The following is a 20,646-nucleotide window of genomic DNA, read 5'->3' on the forward strand; positions in this document are numbered from 1 at the left end:
ATTAAGAAAATAAAATTATATAGGAAAAATCAGCAATGGCAAGAATGTGAAGGTTTCTGTGGAATGAGATGCTCCAGTAAGTTTAGGGAACAACTAAAAAATTGAGGAAAAAAGTAATAAAGAACTTGTAAAATTGGGGTATGTCTCTTTATTCCATTTTAATGTTCTTTAGGAATGAAAACAAAGGATTTGAGTGACTTTAATATTGCTTTGAAGACAGGCCTATGTTTTCATAAATGTAACCCTGCTCTGAAACTGTAACACCCAGATCTTCAAGTTCAATGGGTGTGATGAAGAGATAGATGTAGATACATATATGCAAAATTTTTTTTCTTTCTCTTTTTTTTTTTTTTGAGATGAAGTCTCACTCTTTTGCCCAGGCTGAGGGGCAGTGGCATGATCTTGGCTCACTGCAACCTCCGCTTCCCAGGTTCAAGTGATTCTCCTCCCTCAGCCTCCCAAGTAGCTGGGATTACAGATGCACACCACCATGCCCAGCTAATTTTTCTATTTTTAGTAGAGACAAGGTTTCATCATTTTGACCAGGCTGGTCTCAAACTCCTAACCTCAGGTGATCCACCCTCCTCGATCTCCCAAAGAGTTGGGATTACAGGCATGAGCCACCATTCCCAGCCCATCCATGCACATTTCTCTATTCTACAATTATAAAATATATTTTAAACACTTTGCGTCGTGAAGAGATTTTACAAAGATTTTTCCTAAGTCAAACAGTTCATCAAGAGCTTCATTTCAAGGCTACCTTTATCCCTGAAAGCCACGGCCATTTCCCAATTCCCTACCACAGACTCCAAGTCCCCTTTTGGCCCTAATGAATGGCATCCCCCTCCACACTGTCTGGTAGGTGGGTAAACAATAGAGGATATCTCGGAAAAAGAGACTTGTAAGAGCACATTTCCAGCCCAAAGGAAGTATGATATATTTTGGTAGGAAAAAAATAATCAGAGATTTTTAACACACAATTCTGGAAGAAGAAACTGGTATCCACGATGGTCTTGCAATAAAAATACATGTTCAGTCCGGGTGTGGTGTCTCACGCCTGTAATCCAAGCACTTTGGGAGGCCAAGGTGGGTGGATCGCCTGAGGTCAGGAGTTCCGGATCAACCTGACCAATATGGTGAAACCCCGTCTCTACTAAATACGCAAAAATTAGCCGGGCGTGGTGGCAGGCCCCTATAGTCCCAGGTACTCGGGAGGCTGAGGCAGGAGAATTCCTTGAACCTGGGGGGCGGAGGTTGCAGTGAGCCGAGATCGCGCCATCCACTCCAGCCTGGGCGACACTCCGTCTCAAAAACAACAACAACAACAACAAAAACATGTTCAGTGAGCAGTTTACCATGTGAAAAACACAATTATATGTTTTAGGAAATGTAATAATATGTAAGAGGTGGTTGTCAAGGTTTTCAAGAACCACTGGGAGAACAAACATATATTCTTTAAAAAAAAAGGAGTATAGTACAATAAGTGCTTTTTTGCTGAATAAGGAGCATGACGTAGTGGGTACTGGAGGATTCTGATGATCATCCAAATTTGTGAAACATGAATGTAGGTGAAGAAGAGCTAGCAAAGCATTTTAAAAGAGAAACATCACGTTCAAATGTACATATTAGAAAGATGAATTACAGTAATCTGGAGAATAATCTGGAAAGAAATGAAATTTGGATCACTCTCTTTAACCTATATTATAGTCTCACATTTTAAACACTTAAACATCCTTTAACATGCATCAAACACAGTTGGCTTTAAAAAAAAAACCAAAACCCTGTGGCTTTAATTTTCATCTGCCAACTTTGGTGAGTCTTTTACTCTCTCTAAGCCTTCAGAACTTCATTTATAAAATAAGATGGGTAATCTTAGCAATCATTAAAATATGTTTCAGGCTTCAAGTTCTCTGAAATAACAAAACTAAATGGTTATGTGAAGTACTAAAGGTATGCTTTGATAGGCTGTCTGCCTCTTCATTTAGGAGAAGAAAAAAAGCATTTACTATTTCTGTTTAGACATACACTAAACATACATTCAAAAATCTCAGTGATTTATTTTGGTTTCTGCTCATTTTTTTTTCTGATCTGCAACAATATGAGATTGTATGCAATGAATTGAGGGGAAAAGGAATAATAAAAATTTTGAGACTACTCTTCAGTCTGAGGATGCTCAATACCTTAGTTGCCATATAGGTTAATGAGGATGTCAAGTTACTCTGAGGTTCAACCCGCAAAGGACATCCTCAGTTCTGCCAAAAAGCAAAAGCTATGCATGATAATAAGCATCTCTGAGGAAAATAAAACACCTATGATGGCATGACTCAATTATGTGCAGAATAATGATAAGCCTTGTATCCTGTATACTTTCCTAATTGGATAACAGTGCAATCCTGTGTACTACAAATAGTGTAGAGCACTCATTAAAAAGTAGAGAAAAACACAAGTGATCTTGTCTTAGGTATCACTCAAATGTGAATTCAGAAATAAGAGGCTATGTCAAATACAAATTGCTTTACATATTTTTTTCATAAAGATTTCTCTCATTTGGATTAGCTGCTGGAACTGAAATAAGTTTAATTAATTCAATGTATCATGCTAAATTGTAAAAACAAGTAAAACAAGGGGAAAAAAAGGAACAAGTATCTTTCTTAACCATAGAAGTCTATGTGTAAGGTGGGACTTTGAAATGCAGGAACAACAGTGATTTTTAACTTTTTTCCAGAAACCTAGAATTCTATCTATATATGAAATTTCTGGTAAAGGGGTCACCCAAATTTTCACTCATATATGTTTTTCTACCTTACTTCATTTGCTGGCAACTCTTCTGACAATAATAGCCTTTCTAGTCAACGAAATGATTGTTGAGAGGAATCACTTGCTCATGTGCTTTTTGCCTATGAGAGAACAGGGGGTACAGGAGAATTAGAATAATAAACCATCATCGTTTGTAAACCTTAGGAAATTATCAAGCATTGTCTGGAAATAAAAACGAAAAAAAAAATAGAAAGGAAAAGGAAGAAAAAGAAAAGAAAGAAAAGGAAAGCAGAGAACAGAAAAGGAAGGGGCAAGGGAAGGAGTTATGGCCCACTAAGGAGAGACAAAAACTGCTGGGTCTAGACACGTGACCAAAAGATAAATAATTAAAAGTTTTGAAGCAATTGTATTGATCATAAAACTAGGTCTTCCTGAAAGAAATCTCAGAGGAATAGCAATAGCAATAGCTAATGCTCAACTTGATCTACCAGAGGATTTTTTTTTCTAGTGGAAATATACTCTTATTAGCATTCAAGTTCTAGGAAATAGATCCTATTTTTCATTGATCTATTTATTTTCAAAGATTGATAAAATAGCATTGAAAATGAGAAATGTTTATTCTCCGTCTTTGGTAAACCCAGCTCTACACATATCCTAATCGTAAGCCACATGGTGTATACAGCAAAGTGTCTCTAGATTCAGGTCTGCCCTGGCATTTGTTTTCAAGGTAAGAAGGTTCCAGAGAGAAGAGATACATTCTTATTTATTCTTAAGTCTCTGACTTGAATTTTATCAGGTCTTTGTTATCAAATTTTCCAAAAATAGAGTAAGCATTACTCACAGAGTCCTCCTGCCCTCTAGTAAAAGCCCAACTAGTTTTGTTGGTTTATTATACCTCAAAAGTCTGAAAATTATTCATGACAAAAACTTACTTGGTATTATCAAAGTCATATGTGTAGAGAAGAGTCCATGAGTTTCTAGGTAAAGTTGTTCCCTCACCCTAATATGTAAGTGGGTATCATGATGACTTAATTACTTTTAGAAGTAAGTTTCCAACAAAGCCTTAACCTAGACTCTATTGTTTGGGTGCTGAATGAGATTTCATACACTACTAAGTAACTTCAGAATTGTTTTCACTTCCCTGACACAGTATAGTATAAAGTGTGTGATCCTAAACTGAACATCACCATTATAGTTACTCTTTTGCTGAGAATAATTTCATTTTCTTATCCAAACACACAACTACCTATCTCCATAACATATTCTTCTGTGTCATTAGTCTCCTTTTAACCCATTACATTCTAGACCCAGAATATTAGGGAGAGGTAGGCTTTAATTGATTTCCTTTGATCACAAGACTATGATCATGTTTCCACTTGAGTACTGAATCCTATAAAACTCAAACTCACAATTGTAAGCCTCTTCTAGCAAAGTCTATAGAGCCTAGCATTTTTTTCTCACTGAACTAACCTCATGTGAGTATCCATTTTTCCCCACACTATTATTTTTCCTTCCCCTGTTAAACTATTTGTTGTATATTTTTATATATTTGTAGACTCCTAATTCTCTTCTGGGCAAGTGACTAATACAACACACAAGATGCAATCAGCAGTGAGTTATAAACAAGCTCTTGTATTCCCTTATTCAAATATTTTTGGAACTCCTTTGCACAAAAGAAGTCCAGAGGTAAACAAACGTGGTCTACAATTGTGGATCCAGTCCTGTGTCAGGGACTCAGGATATTCCCCATGCTTAGTGTGAGGCTTCTGCCTTCAAACATGCAACATGGCTGCAAGTTCACCAGAAGGCAAGAAGCAGGGGAAGAACAGAAGATGTATGGTGGCTGACTCCCCCCTTCTTTTTTTTAAAACTATCATTAGTTCATCCATAATGCTTACATTTTCATCTTGTTTGTAGAATTATTTGGCACGGTGACTAGAATTTGCAAGGCATTCTGGGGATGTAGTTTTTCTGGACAACTTCTGACTCTCAAAGAATTTAATATTTAGTTCCTTTTAGAAGATGGGGAGAATGGATATTGGGGAGGTAAGCAGCACTATCTGCTATCATAGGTACAGTAAAACAAAAATATTTAACATTTACATAGACACAAACACACACACATATGTGTAATTAATTGTTGAAGTTCTTTTTTTTTATTTTTCTCCCTGTGGCCCCATAACTGAGGCTGCAAAAAGCACTTCTCTCTTCAAGAAAAATCGAAAAACTTTTAAATATGAGTATGTAGTATTCAGTTTGCATTTGTGAAAGTGTAAACTAAACTAAACAAAAAGCTTATTTCCTTTTAATTAAACCAACATTTTTCTGAAAATTATTGTGTAAAACATGGTGCTAAGGATGATTAGGAATCATGAGATTAATTAGATAACATGCCTGCCCTTTAGGGGCTCATAATCTAGAGATGGGATCAGACTCAAAGTATTTGTTCGATTTGTGATCTTTATAGAATTCCAGCTTCTAAAACTGATTTCTAAATTTAATTTATCTCATATCTTTTAAGATTTTATTTTTTATTTTTATAGATACATAATAGTTGCACATATTTGTAAAGTACGTGTGATATTTTGATACCAGCATACAATATGTGATGGTTAAATCAGGGGAATCAGTATATCCATTACCTAAAATATTTATTATTTCTTTGCAAGATTAGCATTCCACTTTTCTAGTAATTTTGAAATATACAATAAATTATTGTTACTGTGGTTACCATATTGTGCTACTGAGTACTAGATCTTATTCCTTCTGTGTAACTGTACTTTTATACCTACTAACAAACTTTTCTTTATCCCCCTCTCCACTCTCCTTCCAATCCTTTGCTGACTATCATACTCTCTATGTTTATGAAATCAATTTTTTAGCTCCCACATAAAAGTGAGAACATGTAATATTTTTCTTACTGTGCCTGGCTTATTTCACTTAACATAATTAGGTTATTTCACTTAATATAATGTCCTCTAGTTCCATCCAAATAGTTGCAAATGACAGGATTTAATGCTTCCTTATGGCTGAGTAATAATCAGTTGTGTAAATATACATTTTCTTTATCCATTCATCTATTGATGAACACTTAGGTTGATTTCATATCTTGGCTATTGTGAATAGGGACACAATAAACATGGGATATCCAGTTTTCCTAGCACCATTTATGAACAGGCTGTCCTTTCTCTAATGTATTTTCTTGGTACCTTTTGTTGAAAATCAGTTGACTGTAAATGCATAGATATATTTCTGTGTAGTTTATATAACATCTTAAGACATGTTTCCCCAAAAAATGTTTCAAATGCTCATAGGCTTCTGTAATCCTCAGAACATTTCAAAAGGCTGTCCTGAAAATGATGTAAATATTTTATTTCTTAAAAAATTATGACAGTCTGAAACACTGAAAATTATAAGATTTTCCCCCTACCTTCTCCCTTCTTTACATATACCTTTATTCTTCTCTGAGCCAATTGAATGATATGAATATATCATTCCTACAAACACATCAGTCAGCTTCACTTTGAGCGAATATGTGGAAGATGTGCATGCCCTACAGACACTGATGAAAAAGATATCTCGTTAGTATTTGTGGTCATTGTGACACACATTAAAATGTGTTAGTCCTACGCCATCTCTTATTAGTAAATCTATTCTACTTTTCCTTCTATTGCATTCCATCAACTGTTTATCATGATAATTTTGTATTACAGTTATTTGTATAGTTTTCTCAAATTCATTTTAGAATGATGCAAGAAAGGGCATGATACAGAGAGAATGAACAAAGGAGAGAAAGTGATGGAATATTTTGTAGATTTTAACATCCTACATGTCACTAAGAGAAGTGCTCATCATTGATGTTATTCCTCATCATTAGTGTTATTCTGTCTTACTTTAAAGTACAGGTAATATGGTTTGGCTGTGTCTCCACCCAACTCTCATCTTGAATTTTAGTTCCCATAATCCCCATGTGTCATGGGAGGTACCTGGTGGGAGATAATTGAATCATGGGGGTAGTTTGCCCCCTGATTATTCTCATACGTTCTCATGAGCTCTGACTGTTTTATAAGGGGCTTCCCCCTTTACTGGGTTCTCATTCTTCTCCTTCCTGCTGCTTTGTGAAGAAGGCCATGTTTGCTTCCCCTCCAGCATGACTGTAAGTTTCCTGAGGCCACCCTGTCCATGCTGAACTGTGAGTCAATTAAACCTCTTTTTTTTTTTTTTCATAAATTATCCTGTCTCCTGTATGTCCTTATAGCAGCATGAGAACAGACTAATATAATAGGGGATCTTAATCTTGGCATCAAGTAATAATGAGCTTTTACACTGGCATCCTTGTACTTTTAAGAGAGGCTATTGAATTTCCAAATAGGTTAGGGCAAGCAAATTTCAAGTGTGAACATAAATATTGCTTCCACATACCTAAGATATGCCTAACTCTGACTGCTACCTGAAATATTAAGACACTGGAAATATTTTTATGCACAGTGAAAAAGTGGACAAAATAGAATTCAGAAATAATTTACATAATTATCATATATTCACATTCAGTTAGTAAAACAAATACATCTTTCTGAGTTTTATCATCTAATTCTTACCTATTGGTAAAATTCTCTAGATCTACCTTACTTTCTACTTTAGGGAGGTGTTCATTATTTCAAATTGTACATTATCTCCTTAAATTTCATCAAACATGTAAGATTAATAGAAATGGAAGCCACATTCTGCACATTAAACCCATTCCATCAGAAGAAGATCAACAACAACAAAAATACTTAAAAATAAACTTGACTCAAAAATTGCAAAATCATCTAGTCTTGGAATATTTTTAAAAATAGGTATGATTAGTAATTGTCTATAAGAAGGCAAATACATACAATATTGAATATTATATTCTTCTTTTGTCCTCAAAGCTCTCTTTGATTATAAAGTTCATATCAGTTAACTTGAATATCAAGAATTTTTTGCTCCATTGTCTTGGACTCACTACATTTATTTATTTATTTTTTTCAACTTACATTTTAGGTTTTGGGGATACATGGGCAGGTTTGTTATGTGGTAAATTACATGTCACTGGGGTCTGGTGTAAAGATGATTTCATCACCCATGTAGTAAGCACAATTCTCTATAGGTAGTGGTTTGATCCTCACCACCTTCCCACACTCCACCACCAAGTAGGCACCAATGTCTACTCTTCCCCACTTTGTGTCCATGTGCATTTGATGTTTAACTCCCACTTATAAGTAAGAACATGTGGTGTTTGATTTTTTGTTCTTGTGTGAATTCACTTTGGATAATGACCTCCAGCCCCATTCATGTTGCCACAAAGGACATTATCTCATTCATTTTTATGGCCGCATAGTATTTCATGTTGTATATGTACCACATTTTCTTTATCCAGTCCACTGTTGATGAGCACCTAGGTTGATTTCATATCTTTGCTATTGTAAATAGTGTTGCGATGAATACAGAAGTGCTTGTGTTTTTTGGTAGAAAGATTTATTTTCCTTTAAGTCTATACCTAGTAATGAAATTACTGGGTTGAATGGTAGTTCTGTATTATTTAAGATATCTCCAAACTGTTTTTCACAGAGGCTGAATTAATTTACATTTCTACCATCAGTTTGTAACCATTTCTCTTTCTCCACAACCTCACCAAGCTCTCCTGTTTTTTTTTTCACTTTTTAATAATAGCCATTCTGAGTGGTGTGAGATGCTATCTTATTGTGGTTTTGATTTGCATTGCTCTAATCATCAGTGACATTGAACATTTTTTCATGTTTGTTGGCTGGGTGGATGCCTTCTTTTGAGATGTGTCTGTTCATGACCTTTCCTCATTTTTTTTAATGGAGTTTGTTTTTTGCTTGTTGACTTGTTTAAGTTTCTTACAGATTCTGGATATTAGATCTTTGTTAGATGCATACTTTGCAAACATTTTCTCTCATTCTGTAGACTGTCTATTTACTCTGTTGATAGTTTCTTTTGCTGTACAGAAGCTCCATAGTTTAATTAGGTCCTACTTGTCTATTTTTGTTTTTGTTGAAATTGCTATTGAAGATGTAGTCATTAATTCATTTTCAAGACCAATTTCCAGAATATTTCCTAGGTTTTCTTCTAGAGATTTTATTGTTTTAGGTCTTACATTTAAGCCTTCAATCCATGTTGAGTTGAAATTTGTGTATTTTGAAAAGAAGGGGTCCAGTTTCAATATTCTGCATGGCTGACTAGCCAGTTACCCCAGCACTATTTGTTGAATAGGGAGGTCTTTCCCCATTGCTTGACATTGTTGACTGTCAAACATCAGATAGTTGTGTCTGTGTGACTTTATTTCTGGGTTCTCTAACCTGTTCCATTGGTCTATGTGTCTGTTTTTGTACCAGTACCATGCTGTTTGGTTACCAGAGCCTTGCAGTATAGTTTGACATATGGTAATGTGATGACTCTGGCTTTGTTCTTTTTGCTTAGAATTGCTCCAGCTATGCAGACTCTTTTTGGTTTTATATGTATTTTAGAATAGTTTTTTTTTTCTAATTCTATGAAAAAATGACATTGATAACTTGGTAGTAATAGCATTGAATGTATAAATTGTTTTGGGCAGCATGGCCATTTTAATAATATGTCTTCCAATCCATGAGCGTGGAATGTGTTTCCATTTGTTTGTGTTATCTCTGATTTCTTTCAGCAGTGTTTTGTAATTCTTACTGTAGAGATCCTTCACCTCCCTGGTTAGCTGTACTCCTAGGTATTCTATTCTTTTTGTGGCTATTGTAAATGGTATTGCATTCTTAATTTCACACATTCAATTTTAGTTCTTTAAAAATATAATGGTGTGTTAACAGGATCCTTCACTAACTGCCTGTTTTAATTCACTAATTTTACTCCTATAATTACTTTGTTTCTATACTTCACAAGTGCTTATACTGTTATAGCTGTAATATTAGCAGTAACATTTAATTAACACTCACACTGTGAGCTAAAATTATACTTCACTAACGCCTAACTTCTTGCCTTTGACTCTCTTGCTAAATGGTCACTAATGTAACAGCTCACCTCTTCTTTACACTTCATAATATTCCTAAATTGAAAGAAAATTTACATCTGTAAAAATAAGTGTGGAATATTTTTGTGAGATTCATAGTATGCAGTAAATTAATCTACCAAGTATAAAATATGTGTTGAGTATCAACATATTATATAAGACATGACAACGGAAGAAGAGAGATTTATATAGTAAGTTTCCGTATCCTCAGGAAACACACAAACTAAAAGACATGGTGAACACATTGAAACACTTTGGAAGGAAAAGCACGAAAATATGATTTGTGAAACATTGTGCATGTGATTTATTCTTGAAATTTTATAATTTTACATTTTACCTTTAGGTTGATGTCCATTTCCAGTTAATTTTTGAATAAAATATAAACTATCTATTGAGGTTTACTTTCTGTTTTGCATTTATAGGACCAATTGTTTTAGAGTCATTTGTATAAAAGACTATCTTTTTATCTTTGAATTACTTTTGCAGCTTTGTCAAGTCAGTTGTCTCTGAACTCTTTTTTGTTTCAGTGATATATGTCTATATGTTCCTCTCACCAACAACACAGTGTCTTATTACCATAGTTTTGGGTACATCTTAGAATCAAGTAGTGTGAGTCTGCAACTTGGTTCTTATTTTTACAAATTGTTTGAGTTATTCTAACTCCTTTGCATTTGTATTTAAATGTTAGAATCAGCTTGCTGATGCATCAGAAAAAAATCTGCTGGGATTTTCACTAAGATGGTGTCTTATCTATAGATCAATTTTAGAAGAAAATTACATCTTAACAGTATCAATTCTTACATACCATGAACATAGTTTACCTCTCCATTAAAACAATTAAAACCCCTTTTCTTGAACTTATCTTATCAATGTTTTGTAGTTTTTGAAAGTATTTGATATTTTTGGTGGTATTGGAAGTGCTACTTTAAAAATTTTGAATCTCAGCATGTCATAACTGATGCATATAAATAAAATTGACTTTTGAATATTTACCTTTTATTTTGTGATCTTGTTAAATTTCTTTGTTGGTTTTGGAAGTTTTGTGTACTCTCTGGAGCATCTATATAGACAATCATGTTTTCTCTGACTGAAGATAGATTTTTTTTCCCTTCCAATCTGAATGCTTTTTTTAAAAAAACAAACAAACAAACAAACAAAATTGACTTTATTGCACTGACTAGGACTTCCATTATGATTTTCTATATGAGCGTTCAGAGAGGAAATCTTTGTCTAGTTTCTGATCTTAGATGAAAAATATATGACCACATGTAAGTTTCTATAAATTAAATTTGTCAAGTTAAATAATTTTCCTTTTCTTCTTAGTGATTTTCCTTTTATTCATCTGTTACTGTGGTGAATTATGGTGATTGGGCTTTAAATGCTAAACCAGTCTTGCATTCCTGGTATAAACCACACTTGATTATAGTATATTATCCTTTCTAAAGATATGATTTACTAATATGTCTTACATATTTTGTTTACTATGTCTATGTTTATGAGGAATTGTGGTTTATAGTTTTTGTTACTTGTAGTGGTTTTCTTGTTTCTGTTGTTTCCTGTTACTTATAATACTATTTTTATGAGGAATTTGAGTTTGTAGTTTTTGTTATTGGTGATATTTTTTTCTTGTTACTTGTAACATATTTTCTTATAACTTTGTTTCTTTTTTTTAATTATTATTATTTTTTTATTATTATTATACTCTAAGTTTTAGGGTACATGTGCACAATGTGCAGGTTAGTTACATACGTATATGTGTGCCATGCTGGTGTGCTGCACCCATTAACTCGCCATTTAGCATTAGGTATATCTCCTAATGCTATCCCTCCCCCCTCCCCCACCCCACAACAGTCCCCAGAGTGTCATGTTCCTCTTCCTGTGTCCATGTGTTCTCATTGTTCAATTCCCATCTATGAGTGAGAACATGCAGTGTTTGGTTTTTTGTCCTTGTGAAAGTTTACTGAGAATGATGATTTCCAATTTCATCCATGTGCCTATAAAGAACATGAACTCATCATTTTTTATGGCTGCATAGTATTCCATGGTGTATATGTGCCACATTTTCTTAATCCAGTCTATCATTGTTGGACATTTGGGTTGGTTCCAAGTCTTTGCTATTGTGAATAGCGCCGCAATAAACATACGTGTGCATGTGTCTTTATAGCAGCATGATTTGTAGTCCTTTGGGTATATACCCAGTGATGGGATGGCTGGGTCAAATGGTATTTCTAGTTCTAGATCCCTGAGGAATCGCCACACTGACTTCCACAATGGTTGAACTAGTTTACAGTCCCACCAACAGTGTCAAAGTGTTCCTATGTCTCCACATCCTCTCCAGCACCTGTTGTTTCCTGACTTTTTAATGATTGCCATTCTAACTAGTGTGAGATGGTATCTCATTGTGGTTTTGATTTGCATTTCTCTGATGGCGAGTGATAATGAGCATTTTTTCATGTGTCTTTTGGCGGCATAAATATCTTCTTTTGAGAAGTGTCTGTTCATATCCTTTGCCCACTTTTTGGTGGGGTTGTTTGTTTTTTTCTTGTAAATTTGTTTGAGTTCATTGTAGATTCTAGATATTAGCCCTTTGTCAGCTAAGTAGGTTGCGAAAATTTTCTCCCATTTTATAGGTTGCCTGTTCACTCTGATGGTAGTTTCTTTTGCTGTGCAGAAGCTCTTTAGTTTAATTAGATCCCATTTGTTAATTTTGGCTTTTGTTGCCATTGCTTTTGGTGTAAGTTGTAACGTTTTTCTTTTTACTTGGTTTTGGTATTAGGGTATGGCTAGCTTCATAGTATGCATTGAGTGGTGTTGATCTTGTTTCATTTTGTGAAGAGTTTGTACAGACTTAGTGTTATTTCTTCCTGAAATATTTATTAGAATTTACTATTAAAATGATTTGGGCCTGAAGTTGTCTTTGTTGGAAGGTTTTTAAACTATGAATCCAATTTCTTTAATAAATAAATCTTTATTTATGTTAATCTATTAGATTAAAATATGCTTGGTTAGTTTGTGTCCTTCAAGGAATTGCATATCTTCTGAGTTGTTGAATTTGGAGGCATAGTACTTTTTGTAAGTTTTTTTATTTCAATTTTTATTACCTTTTTTTTTACTGTCTATGAAGCTTTAATGTTGTTCCCAGTATTGAAAAATTCATATTTTCTTTATTTTCTTGGTCAGTCTGCTGAAAGGCTTGTCATTTTTATTGACATTTTCCAAAAACTAGGTTTTCATTTTATTGATTTTCTGATTTTGTGTGTGTGTGTGTGTGCATTGAATTTTATTGATTCATACTCTTATATTATTTCATTACTTCTGCTTATTTGGGTTTTATTTATTTTTTATGTTTGTTTCTTAATGCCAAAGCTCAGATTTCTACTTTAATTCCTTTTTATTTTCTAATATAAAATTCAAGGCTATAAATTTTGATACTTATTTTCAAAATTTTTCTTGAGATTTTCTCTTTGACTATTTATTTAGAACTATATTGTAAAACTTCCACATATTTATAAAATTTCTAAATACCTTTATGTTAATGCTTTCTAGTTTGAATTCGTTATGATTCAAGAACATGCTTAGTATGAGTTATATTATTTTAAAATGATTAAAGTGATCATTTTAAAGTGATTTAAGGTGATTTGTCATTTCACTCAGGATATGGTATTTTAAAAAATATTTTAGGTACACTGAAAAACAATGTATATTCTCTTTTTGTTGAAGAGAGTGTTCTAAAAGTGTTGATAAGGCCAATTTGATTGATGGTGTTCAAGTTTTCTCTATTATTGTCTATATCTTTTCTATCCATTATTGGGATAGTTGCAGTAAAGTCTTCGAATATAATTGCGAACTTGTTCCTCTATTCTGTTCTGTTTTGCCATGTATACCTTGAAGCACTCTTGTTCAGTGTATACATGTTTGAGATTTGTAAGTCTTCTAAGAACGTTGACCTAATTATTATGATGAAATGGTCATATTTCCTTTAATATTCTCTGCTTTGATGGCCACTTTCTGCGATTTAAACATAGCTTATTCAGCTTGCTTTTGGCTAGTTCTAGTAAAATATGTCCTCTTTTACTTCACAACATTGGGAATTATAGTCTTAAATTATCATGTTCAATATTAATTCTCTTTGGTTATTTTTAGTTTTTTTAGAGTCTAAATATATGTGTGTAGAATTTCTTTTGCCTGTCTTCTTTACTTATGCTCCCTCTGATTCATTTTCTCATTTTGCAGATTTTATTTTATTGGCATTAAATTTCTCAAATGTTTTAGCTTTTTCTCTTTTCTTTAAATAACTTTGTTGAGGGATGGGAGAACTTATCGTAGCTATGTTTTCAAACACTTTACCATTATGGTATATAGGAGTTAAGTCTTTATCTTCTATAGTGAGAAATAAGTATAATCTCTAATGTAAAAAAATCAGCAAATCAGAATGAAATTTATAAATATGGTAAATAAAACAAACAGCTGAAGAGTTTAAAGTGGATGACACTGAGGAAGGAATCGGGTCAAAGAGAGGTAGGACAGGTAACTGCCGTTCTTCGTTAGAAACAGTATAGAACTGTTTGACTTTTAAAACCAAGAAATGTGATTACTTTGAAAAGCAAAATGAAAGTGAAAGTTTGGCTGTACTAGTAATTCCACTTCTGGGTATGTACCCAAAAGAACTGAAAGCAGGGACTCAAACAGATACAGTAATGTTCATAGTAGCCTTATGAATACTAGCCAAAAGTGGTAACAACCAAAGTGTTCTGTTCTTCATTTTGGAGAGGTATTCCTGACATGGCACAGACCATTCTAAAAATTTTAGGGCCTTGAAAGTTTACAGGTGTTATACCTCTGTTCTGGAATATATTTGTCTTATGAAGGCCTCCAATATATTTGCCATGTCTTGCTCATCTGGTTTAATTAAGTTAATGTCATCAAAATAGTGGACAAATTTTATCTTCTGTGAAATGTCCAGATGGTCCAGGCCCCTTCTGATTTTACTAAGGCAGAAGGCGGAAGAATTAGCATAGCCTTGGAGCACAATGTTAAATGTGTTCTTATATTTGTCCCACATAAATGAGAACTGGTTTTGATCTTTTCTCTTAAAAGGGATGAAAAGAGAATGCTTTCACCTGATCATGGATGCATGCCTGAGACTGAGTTAAGCTGCTCTCACAAAGACACCATAATTGGCAGAGCAGCTACAATTAAGATTACTACTGGATCAGGTTTGTGATATTCCACTGTCATCTGCCAGGATCCATCTTCTCTGTAGAAGCTAGATTTTGAAATAAATGGGGATATAATGAGGACCAAACCCCTGAATCCCGTAGATAATTTAGAACAGAGCTAATGTCTTCTATTTTCTCTAGAAGTTAATACTGCTTTTGTACTATCTTTCTGAGGAGAGGAACAGTTTCAGAAGTTTCTTCTTGGCCCAACACACTATGACAGGTCATATAGGCTAGTGAAGTATTTTGGGGATTTCTTTCAACTACCAATTATTTCCACTGAGTTATACATGTGAAGACCAGCAAAATGACCTGTATATACATTCAGAGACACAGAACACTCACTAAGAGCCAGGCATGGTCAGGACTTGATTTATTACCTGTGTCCCAACTACCCCCATTCAAATGGCAGGGGTGAGAGGTGGGTCATGATGATGCCTCAAATCCCCAGTATTATTGCCAACTTAAATCCTGCATGCATTAGTTTTGACCCCTATTGTGGTTACCTGCATAAATGGTCATAGAACCTTTTGCAGAAGGTCTAGAGGGGTTATTTCTTCATAACCTTTTTGTGGTATTTTCAGGTCCTTTCTCAATGGGACTCTGCCTCTCCTTCAGATAGAAGTTTCTGATTTACAAAACTATATTAGGTCAAGAAACGGGAAAAGATATTGTGGATTCCTATTAGAGCAACTACTCTCGGTGTTGATCATCTGACACCCTTGTTGACTGCCCAACTTATATTGCTCTAAGAATACCATACTCTATTAATTATCTCCAAAGCTTTCCACAAATCAGCTTGCCCTCCCAGTATCACTATGCCATCCATTACAGACTGCCTTGCCTCTAATGATTAAGCACCACAACATGGTCTCTATTAATTCTAGAGCCTCTCACCACCACTGCTATCAGGGAGCCAGTTCTGTAACAGCATCTCCCACAAGCAACCATATTCTAGAGCAAAGAGTTGTCTCAACAATGCCAGTACCCTGATCGCCAGTGTACTTCTTATCACTTTGGTAAATGAAGTGTCCTTTAGGTCCTTCAAGAGACTAGAGACCAGTGATGAGTTTTCCTGCCTTAATAATGTATCCACTCCAGGCTGAATACTTCTCTGAGCCTTTTATTCTCTTCTTCTCTATCTGACTTAACAATACAGCATTTCTACTTTACTTTATTTGGACCACACCCTTTGTCAAGCTTCCAAGAGCCATCCTTAGTAGCATGCTAGCACCATTTTCCAATCTCCCTTGAAACTAAAGTTATTAATTCTTGTATCAGGAGGCATTGCTCATTTGAACAATCTCTCTTTCCTATCCAACTTTATGCTTCACATCCCTCAATATGGAACTTTCATAATCCAGCCCCATTCTTTCTTCTTGGCTCTTGTCATATATGTTTTCTAGGACATTTAGCAAACTTGGCATGTATTTCACTTCCTTCCTTGAATGACCAATACTTCTCCTCCAGGTTATGTTGTAATTGGACCCCAGTTATTGGTTTTGTCCCTAAGAGAGGAAGTAAGGATAGGAGAGGTCTATACCACAAGGAGAGAGAACAGAAAGCTAAGGAAGCATCGGCATTGTCTTCAAGCCAGGGAGGGCACTGGCCTTTAGCAGAGGGTACTGAGACATTTCTACTGGTCCAGAGTTCTGAGATATCTGGGATTACAAGATTCTTGAGTCCATCTATCTAGGTATCTCCATTCCAAGACTCAGCCTATCAGGGGCCAGGCCTTGAGATAGAAGACTTGATACAGTTGAAAATTCAAGTGTCCTTGGATTTCCTTTACTCTTAGATATTTAATTTCTGAGCCTAGTTCTCAGATTTTCTGTTCTCCCTTTCCAAGAGATAAAAAAACTTTTCACATGCAGCTAATGAGAACCTCTTGTTTTCAAATGTCTCTTTAAATCTGCCAGCAGTTGCCCTCAGCTTTTTATTGTCTGTCGCTAGCACACTGATAATACCCAATGAATGTCAATAATAATCTCATAATCTTCATAATTTCTATTTTTCCCAAACTTCCTAAAAGTGTGAAACATTGCAGGCACCACTGCATTCCTTTCTATAGGTATTCTATCCTAGTTCTACACAGAGGAGAGCTTTAACAATTGTGGCACTGTAGCATATTTAGGGGCTAGTAATTTTCTACCTTGTCAAGAATGAGGAGATCATTGCTAACTGCTGATGATCCAGCTCCAATTCCTTTCAAAAGTGTGTATCTTAAGACAACCTCTGCTATCAACTCTCCTTGGTTTGGTTTGTGGGAAAACAGTCTCTGTGAAAGAGTTCTGCATGTACAAGGTATATTTATGAGTGCTTTTGAGGAAAATACCTGTAAAGAAGTATGGAAATCAGGATTATGTAGAGGGAGAATCTGAACTGAGATGGAGATGCAGCCACAGCCTTGGCCTGCTCAGGAGCTCGGGAGTTGAGAGAGTGCTTCAGAGTTGTCCAGGATTAAAGCAAGGTGGCAGGTCTTTGTCCCTCTGCATTGAACAATTATCAGATTTTGGCTACCCTATAGGGCATGGGACATAACTGTCAGTGAGGCAACTCCTTTTAGCCAAAGAAACATCCCAAGGACTTAGTTGCAAGCTATCTATAGCCAATGCTCCTACCAGCTGGGGAAATGTGTAAAGTGTCTCTGGGTCCCAAAAGGAGCACAAGCAGTGTACCATTGCAGCCACCACATATATTTTCACCCCATTGTGGTGACCGATTTTACAGCACCAAAACCTACTCTACACTTTTGCTTACCTTAGTTCCAAATCCTACTTTACATTGTTATACTGAATCCTCTGGTGCAAAGACCCTTACCTACTGACCTTCAGCACCTGTTCTCCTCCTCAAAACACTCCCATTTTATTTTTGCTGAACACCTCATTACCTGGAATAAAGACTATATTTTCTAGTTTGCCTTTCTATAGGTGTTGTCATGTGATCAAATTCATGAAAATTAGATATAAGAAGTGCTACCAGGCAGATTTCAGAAAATGTTCTTTTCTTTTATCTTGCTGGATATAACTGGAACTTTGTAATGGATCATGCACTGAAGGCTATACCCTAGTAATGTAGTATAGAAAGCTAGACGCTCTTTTGGCCCTGGAAAATTTACAGCTATCACTTCATTTCAGGATTGCATTTATCCATATACTTATGAGTGAAAGAAATACACAATGAGACTATTTAAGTACCTACATTTCAGGTCTCTGTTACTCACCCAATATTATTTATAACTACCGTATTCATGTATGGTCATATTCAGGAGTTATTTATGTAACGGGCAATATGTCTCTGCAGAATACTGTATCCTATGGAATGCCTAAGGAGAGACAGGAGGATGCAAATCCCTGCAAAATCCTAAGAGCAAACTAATTACAAAGATTGAAATTTCAAAGGGGGAACAGATGTTCATGCTCCAGAAATGTGGAAAGTGCTATGTCTCTGGTACAGAAAGGGCATAGAGTCACCACATAAAAGCAATGTTTAGAACTCAGCTTTGCCCAGAAAGATATTCTGTCTGAGTAGTTTATACATTCTCTTTCATCTGGAAACAGACCCTGCCTTTTTCATTTGACAGTGTAATTCATTTTAGATACTCCAAATAATCTCACTTTGTTTTGATGGATTTAAAAAAAAAACGGAAAATGGTCTTTCTGTATATCACCATTCTGCTAAGGGAAGCTTGGCAATGCCAATTAGAAGTGGTAATTCTGAAATTTAAAACAACAACCAGCAACTAAATAAGCAGAAGCACAGGAGTTTAGAGCAACATGGAGAGCAGCTGAGATGTGGATGAACTTAGGAAAAGATTCCCCTCTTTAGCAGTGACTCTACATCCATACTACCCATCATTAAGGGTGGAGGGAGGGTACTTAAAAAGGTCAATGCCTAGGCCCTATGGCAGATCTATTAAATCAGAGTTGTTAGGGGTACAGACAGCCCTGTTTGTTTTGTTTTGTGTATGTGTTTTGTTTTCAACCTCCAAGTCAATTCTAATACACAGCCAGGGTTGAAAACTGCTGCATTAACACTTAAAGTGAGTCTTGGAGATATCAAATGAACAGTCATTTGAGTTTTGTGACCTAAGCACCCCTTTTGTATTAGTCCATTTTCATACTGCTTTGAAGAAATACCTGAGCCTGTATAATTTATAAAGGAAAAGAGGTTTAATGGAATCACAGTTCCACATGGCTGGGGAGGCCTCACAATCACAGAAGAAGGCAAAGGAGGAATAAAGGCATGTCTTACATGATGGCAGGCAAGAGAGCATGTGCAGGGAAATTGCCCTTTATAAAACCATCAGATCTTATGAGACTTATTCAGTATCATGAGAACAGCATGGAAAGAATACACCCTCATTATTCAATTACCTCCCACCAGGTCCTTCCCACGACACATGGGGATTATGGGAGCTACAATTCAAGATGCAATTTGGGTTAGGACATAGCCAAACCATATCACCTTTTGAGAATGTATACCTTAAAAAACCTCAGCTACTTTATTTCCATATTTAATATAAATTATGTAGTCATTTTTATTACGTATAAATTTATTCACCTAAAGAATAAAAATTAAAAATAGTAAATATTAAAGCAATTTAGACCATAGAAGAAGTTAAATTTCTTTAAATAATCATTTGAAATTCTCTGTAAATTTTATTTCAAGCCTTAACCTGGAGACACCAGAGTAAGCCTCAACAGTTTTTGTGATAGAATATCTCATTTCAAAAACAAACAGAACACTCATTCAGGTTGGGCTAGGTTTTATTTTCACTCTCAATGTCATTTTTGCTTTGGATGGTTTCATCGTCAGTGTCTGGGTTGAGGACAAAGTCTCTCATTGTTTGTTTTTCTTCCATCAGTTCACATTTAAGACAATTACCGCACAGCTGGGCAAATATGCTGGCATGCAAGTGCCTTTCCGTTTTGAAGCTCTCATTGTGAAGAAGAAGCCTGGAGAGTCAACAGAAAAATTAATTACAATTGAGCAGAGCAAACTCCATCATATTCAATCAATATTTACCTACCAAACAAAAATAAGATATTGATGGTTAATTATTTATTATTGTCAGGCTTATTTTGAACATTTTTTCTTGTATAAAAGGACTCTGGCCCTGTAGGTCCATAATTCTAAGAGAAATATCCTTAGTGTGGGGCTGAACTTCAAACTAAGGAGAACTGAATCTTAATAAAATCATAGCAGTCACATTCTGTGTGTGTGTGTGTGTGTGTGTTTGCATAAACATACTGATTTGTTCTGCACTTCTGCGAAGTTCTATAGAAGACTGTTCCAGGTAAATAATTTGGTAATTCCTTTTACAATACATGGAAAGAAGTAGTATTCACAGAATCAGGAAAGAGGCTCCTCATGGAATATGATTCAGTTCCCTTTATAAGTGATCTGAAGCCCAGGACTGATTATTCCCGCTATAAAGGGAATTGCACTCTATAGTGAAAATCAGTGATACATAGGTTTGAATAAAACATGATGATTATAGGTTGACTTCCTAATTGAAGGTAAAGAATTCTTAATGACGGCTTCCAAGGCACTGACTGACTAGGAGGGGTGCCCATACTAGGAATGGGTTCCCATCTGCAGTGTGAAAGTGAGTGCTAAGTAGGTAAG

General features: G+C 35.2%; 1 long non-coding RNA gene across 3 annotated transcripts in view; it reads left to right on the forward strand.

Annotated features, from left to right (window-relative positions):
* The window catches only part of LOC129058734 (uncharacterized), a 61,535-nt gene that overhangs the window by 5,931 nt on the left and 34,958 nt on the right, over positions 1-20,646 (forward strand). For 2 of the 3 annotated variants that reach the window (XR_008524069.2, XR_008524067.2), the window contains exon 2: positions 14,894-15,012. This is a non-coding gene — a long non-coding RNA (uncharacterized LOC129058734). Of the gene's footprint in view, positions 1-14,893; positions 15,013-19,882; positions 20,222-20,646 lie in introns of those variants that run through there. The other variant, XR_008524068.2, reaches the window with a different exon arrangement.

This window comes from Pongo abelii, chromosome 2 (assembly GCF_028885655.2).
Source record: "Pongo abelii isolate AG06213 chromosome 2, NHGRI_mPonAbe1-v2.0_pri, whole genome shotgun sequence".
Lineage (NCBI taxonomy): Eukaryota > Metazoa > Chordata > Mammalia > Primates > Hominidae > Pongo > Pongo abelii.